Source organism: Phodopus roborovskii, unplaced genomic scaffold (genome assembly GCF_943737965.1).
Source record: "Phodopus roborovskii unplaced genomic scaffold, PHOROB, whole genome shotgun sequence".
Classification (NCBI taxonomy): Eukaryota; Metazoa; Chordata; class Mammalia; order Rodentia; family Cricetidae; genus Phodopus; species Phodopus roborovskii.
Genome location: NW_026126410.1, coordinates 41,679,459 through 41,685,884, shown reverse-complemented (window position 1 = coordinate 41,685,884; position 6,426 = coordinate 41,679,459). Strand labels below are relative to the sequence as shown.

Below are 6,426 nucleotides of genomic sequence, written 5' to 3'. Positions count from 1 at the left end.
CTAAATATGAATACAATTCATTTACAGGCACAATATTATGGAGAGAGAAAATTTTCTGCCTTTCACAATACAGGTCTCTCTACATGTCTTCAAAGGGAAGCCTAAAGCAGGTGACTGGAACAAGTTTAAGGATGCATGGGAAATAGGAGTTGTCAGGGTCTGCACTCCTGTGTCTCTCTGGCTGGGAAACCAGACCAGGATATGCTATTCTTTATAGAGAAATGAATCACTCCTCAGGTGTCACAAGACGGGGTGTACTCCCTCACGCTGGAACAGGATCCTAGATTCTGCACCACACTCTCAACGTGTCAAGAATGGAGACATTCATTACCATTTCTCAGCACTCCATGTCTCCTCAAAGGATAACTAAAGACACAGAGGGGAATGTTGTAACTATGCCTGCCACCCAACTGGTAAGGCAACCACACTCTAGTCCTAAACAAAGTGGCAGATAATACATGACAGAGACTCTGCCACAGGACCAGAGGGCACAACAGGCTCAACTCTGCACTATTTAAACTAAGTCACCCAGACTAATATACCCAGCAAAGCTTTCAATTACCATAGAGGGGAAAAACAAGATATTCCATGACAAAACCAGATTTAAACAATGCCTATCCACAAAAACAGCCCTACAGAAAGTATCAGAAGGGAAACCCCAACCCAAGGAAGTTGGTTACACCCACAAAAACACAAGCAATAGATAATCCCACATCAGCAAATCCCTAAATAGGGAAACACTCACACAATACCTCCACCATCCAAAAAAAAAAAAAAAAAAAAAAAAAAAAAAAATCAATAGGAAATAACAATCTCTGGTCATTAATATCTTAATATCAATGGTTTCAATTCACCAAAAAAAAAAAAAAAAAAAAAAAAAAGACACTGGCTAACAGAATGAATACAAATACAGGATTCATCCTTCTGCTGCATATAAGAAACACATCTCAACTTCAAAGTCTGACATTACCTCAGAGGAAAGGGTTGCAGATGATTTTCTTTCCAATCAAATGAACCTAAGAAACAAGCTGGTGTAGCTATCCTTCAAAGTAAAATTAATCAAAAGAGATAAATAAGGACATTTCACATTCATCACAGGAAAAATCCATCAGAATGAAGTCTCTGTTCTGAACATCTAATGCTCCAAATGGGGGCCCCATCATCCATTTGGAGAGCTCAGTGGTCACTGTTATAAAAGGTTATCCTTCACTTAAGTAATAAACATTTTAAATGTCATATGCACCAGATCTCACAGAGGTTAAAGGACCATAATTTTTATGTACAACCAGAGTACAAAAACTTAATTCCTAGTTACCTGATAGAGACTCAAACCTGAAATCATGTACAGGAAGCTAGAGGAAGCTTTTTTTTTTTTCTAGAATTAGTACTCTATATGATCATTAAATCATACAAAAGTTTAACAGATATGTATATATCTTATAAGTTCTGAGATATTTACACCTTAAGAAAAGTGTTAAAGATTCAAAATAAAACCAAAGGATTATGAGATTCGTGGCAATAAAATAGTTCCTAAAGTTGGCTTTTCTTCTGTACCATATAAGGTGGCTTTCTTAACATGATACAGGAGATCTTGTCTATTTCCCCTTTCCAGGGGGGTCCATGTATGTCTCTTTTATGGTTCTCTTTGTTACCTACTTGTTCTGGGGTTGTGGACTGTAGGCTGATTATCCTTTGCTTTATGTCTAATATCTACTTATGAGTGACTATTTACAGTCTTTCTTTCTGGGTCTGACTTACCTCACTCAGGGTATTTTTTTTTTTTCCTAGTTCCATCCATTTGCCTGCAAATTTCAAGATGTCATTGTTTTTTGGTTTGTTTTGATTTTGTTTTTTTGGGGGGGTTGTTTTGTTTTGTTTTTTTTAACCATTGAGTAGTACTCCATTGTGTAAATGAAATATTTTCCTTATCCATTCTTCAGTTGATAGGCATGTACTTTGTTTCCAGGTTCTGGGTATTACAAATAATGATATGAACATGGTTGTGCAAGTGTCCTTGTGGTATGCATGTGCATCCTTTGAGTATATGTCAAAGAGTGGTATTGCTGGGTCTTGAGACTGAGTCCCAATTTTCTGGGAAATGGCCACGCTGATTTTTACAGCGATTGTACAAGTTTACCCTCCCACCAACAATGAAGGAGTGTTCATTCCCCTTTCTCCATATCCTCTCCAGCATAAGCTGTCATCAGTGTTCTTGATCTTAAGTACAGGAGTAAGATGGTATCTCAAAGTTGTTTTGATTTGTATTTCCCTGATGGCTAAGGATGTTGAGCAATTCCTTAAGTATCTTCCAGCCATTTGCCTTCTTCTATGTATGGAAAGAAGATCCTAGACAGATGTTCTGCAGACACTAAGAGACCAAGGATGCCAACCCAGACTAATATACCCAGCAAAGCCTTTAACCACTGTAGATGGAGAAAGCAAGATATTCCATGACAAAACCAGATTTAAACAATACCTATCTACAAATCCAACCCTACAGAAAGTACTATGGTAATGCCACTAAGCTGACAAACACCATCTAAAGATCTGCTTTTGGAATACAAACTGTCAGAATAATTTCAAGATGGCTAGCTGAGGTGATCCAGCCTCACAGACTAGTCTAGCTAGGACTTGAGATAATCCCTGTACTTTCCCGTTACGCTCAACCTGGACAACAAATCACACAGCTAGCTCACCGAGGACTTGGTAATTACCCCAATTATTTCTCAGACTCCCATAAAGATGCCATCATCCCCAGACACCAGGAAGTAGGTTTAAGAACGTATTGCCCACATTCCCAAGAGGTGGGTTGGGTAGTCTTTGGTCATTCAATGGGTTCAGAATACTTGTCATCATTTAGGGTGGTTGCTTACAAGTTGTTATTGCTAATTGGCAGGAAAAAAAATCCAAACAAAGGAGATTAGATTCAGAGATTTTGTTTGAAAAGAAAAAGAGGGATACTGATATGATAGGATGAAAGGGTATATTATTGAAAATACTTAGAAAACAGAGGTTATAGATAAGATAGGATGAAAGGGTAAAATAGTGAATCTACTCAGAAAAGAAAAAGGAGAGACATATTTTGAATCTACTTTTAAACCAAAACAGCAACTAGTCGTTTTAAATATTTTACATTGATTTGGATTTTGGATATTGATACAAATTTGAGGTTATTTTTGTTAGAGCACACTGTACATATACTTCTACTCTTGTTTAAGGTATTGTACCTATGCAACTCATTTAACAACGTAATGAAAATTTCTAATCCTTGAAATACAAGGTTAGTAGTTGGTCACCTATTATAATCAACTTGTAATCATGTTAGCTACATTTCTAAGGTCAAACAGAGATATATTTCAGACAGGTTATCTTCAAACATTCAGAGATTTACAGAATGTGGCATTTAAGATGTTTTAATAACATAGGTTTTTTTCTTTTCTTTTATCTCTATCTCCTCTACATCCTGGTACCTCAGGATGTTGAGATGTCTGCTCCTGGCAGCACAGTCTACTTCAGAGAAGATGGGCATCAAATAAACCCCATATGGAGTTTACTTTCTTTGTAGCAAAAGTTAGCCACTGGGAAAGAAAGTGCTCTTGCTTCGACTGCTGACTGTATGCTGTCCAAATCAAACAAGCAGGACATGAAAGAAAGAACTGCCAGACTTTGCCAAGACAAGATAAGACAGCCCTTCAGAGTATCCTGCTTCACAGAAAAGTCTGTCCGATATGCTAGGCCAAAGATGGATGCCCCGAGACTGCAGAGGAACCTTGGGTGACTGTCGAGGCAGCCAGATGTTTCTGTCATTTCTCACATTATTTGGAGTAGCTTGTTTGCACTTCCTACTTACTCAGGTATTATTATTTCCATCTTGGGTCTGTGATGGAGGTGAAAACTTTATAGTTATAGTTTTCCTTGAAACCAGATTCGGAAAATAAATTCACTACAAAGGTGCAAAGAAGATAGGGTTGAGAGACAATAAAAGACAGTTTTGGTAATTCAAAGTAGAATAGAAAATGAATTAGGTGTATCATTTTGGATTCACCAAGATAGGGTAGATAATGGAGTATTTTCTCTGAATTTGTTAATTGTTAATGGACTAGACATTGGTGATGTAATTGTTTCCTGTATACATTGTACATACTTACTGTACTTACCATACATAGTTTTTCTTGTATCAGTTATAACCTCCTTTTTTATTTTATTCAAAAAAGGTGAACTATGGTGATATTTTGTTTGTGTTGTGACAGATCAAACTGGCCAAGAGATCAGAGGGCAGAGGTAGCCAGGAGTTAAGCATAGAGACCAGCCAGTGGTGCAATACACTTTCAATCCCAGCACTTGGAAAGAGGAGACAGGAAGTGATATGGCTGAGTGGAAAGGAAGTGATAAGGTGGATAGAGGAAGGAGTCTGTCCCTCTTCTGCCTGAGAATTTGTTAGAGATCAGAACTGTTCAGTGGCTGCCTCCTTCTCTGATCTTTCAGCATTTACTTTGATATCTGACTCCTTTTTTTTTTTATTAGACCAATTAGAACTCCTATATTCCGTTGCCTCAATGGTTGATAATATATTGTCCAAACTGAATGACAAAGACACAAAATAAAGTGAATACCCAACTTTGCCAAGACAAGGTAGGAGAGTCCTTCAAAATGCCCTGCTTCTGAAAAATATCTGACAGATATTCTAGATATTTAGGCCAAAGAAGGTGCCCCAATGTTACAAAAGAACTGAGTGATTGTCCAGGCAGACAGATATCCCTGTTGTACATTTCATCCTTCTGGGATCTTTGACAGAGTTAAAGACTAAATAATTAGATTTAAAGTTTTCCTTAGTCATGACAAAAGGTAAATTAGATATAACACTTTTTTGGAACACAAAGATCAAATACATAATATTTTCTTTAAATTTTCCAAATATAAAAGAACTAAATATTGTAAGTGTAAAATTTTCCTTTGTAATTAGACAAAAAGCAGAAAATGCTGTGGAATAATCCTTCTGCATTCTGTGAAGATGTATTGCTTGCACTGTTAATGAAAAAATGATTGACTCATTTCAGGACTTTTGGGACAGAGAGAATACTGGGAAGAGGAAGGGCAGAGCCAGAGGAGTTACCAGGATGTAGAGGAGGTAGAGATAAACATGTCATCTGGGGAAAAGATATTGCCACATGGCAGAAAGGAAATAAGATAAATGGGATAACTTAAATGCTAGTGAGTAATAAGTTGTGCTTATCTGCAGAACAGTTATAATTAATATTAAGTCTTTCAGTGGTTATTTGGGAGTGGCTGGCAGGAGAGAGCTAATCCTGGTCCTGACGAAAAAGTTGGCCTACATTTCTCAGTGCTAATCACATTATAAATCTGGAAGACAATGCAAATATGCACTTTCAGGAAGTTTGAAAATCAACAAGACATCTTCAGAAGGCTCCACAAGAATGCTTCATCAAAATAGTAACATTATCCATAATGCTTTCTATTGGACTATTGGACTAGCCACAGTGCTACCCTGACTGGGATCTGAAACAAAACATTTTACTACCTCTGATGTATCTGAGAATATAGAAGTTTATAATTTCTAATATAAGTTGTGACTAGTTATACCTATGTTAAAGACATTAACCTAAAAAAAGAAAAAAAAAAAAAAAAAAAAAAAAAAATAACTTAACAACCCAAAACAAGGAACCTTACAATTCACAAAAAGACCTAACTCTACTAACTGCCATGAAAGAGAGGCACACAGTCACTGTACCCAAATTGGATGGTGGACACCCATGAATCAACAGTGTAGGACCTTGTTGGTCATCCTGTCCTACTCTTCCTAGGCAGAATAATCAGACCCTGATGAACCAACTGGTGATAAAAGTGTTGAAAAAAAGGAAATAGCACCCATCATATTTATGTTCTCAATGTCCCAACAGAATCCCTTTTACAATAGGTTAATACTTTGAATCTTCCCTAAGATCAGTGGGGAATGAACTATCCAAAGGACTCCACTTTGAGTTTTATCCGATTGCTCACTATACCCAAATTATTCTGATCTGTTGGCAACCCGAGTCTCTGTAATAGAATTGTGGGCTTGGCTTTATGAACCCAATCATGCTCACTTTGTTGTTGAGATCCTTCTGGCATGAGTCTACTGTCAACATCTGCATAAAAGTGACGAAATGACTCTCAGTCTGACCATCACCGAGTTCTCTTTCCCTGAGTCTTACACTACAGTGGAGACTCAACAAAAAGAAAATCCTTGCAGGTCACTGTAGATAGCAGCACAGCTCACTGTTGGGGAAATACAAAGCTGAAGTGACTTAAACCATCTTAAACATCTGAGAAATGTGCTTTGACAACAAAGCCATGAAGAGAGACCTAAAGAATGATCCCCATAGAACCATGTTTATAAGCACATAGGGAATTCTACCTTTCTGTTGA

General features: G+C 37.3%; 1 protein-coding gene across 1 annotated transcript in view; it reads right to left on the bottom strand.

Annotated features, from left to right (window-relative positions):
* Nucleotides 1–6,426, bottom strand: part of LOC127220700 (zinc finger protein 58) — a 48,899-nt gene that overhangs the window by 40,216 nt on the left and 2,257 nt on the right. The gene's annotated exons all lie outside the window — the stretch shown is intronic.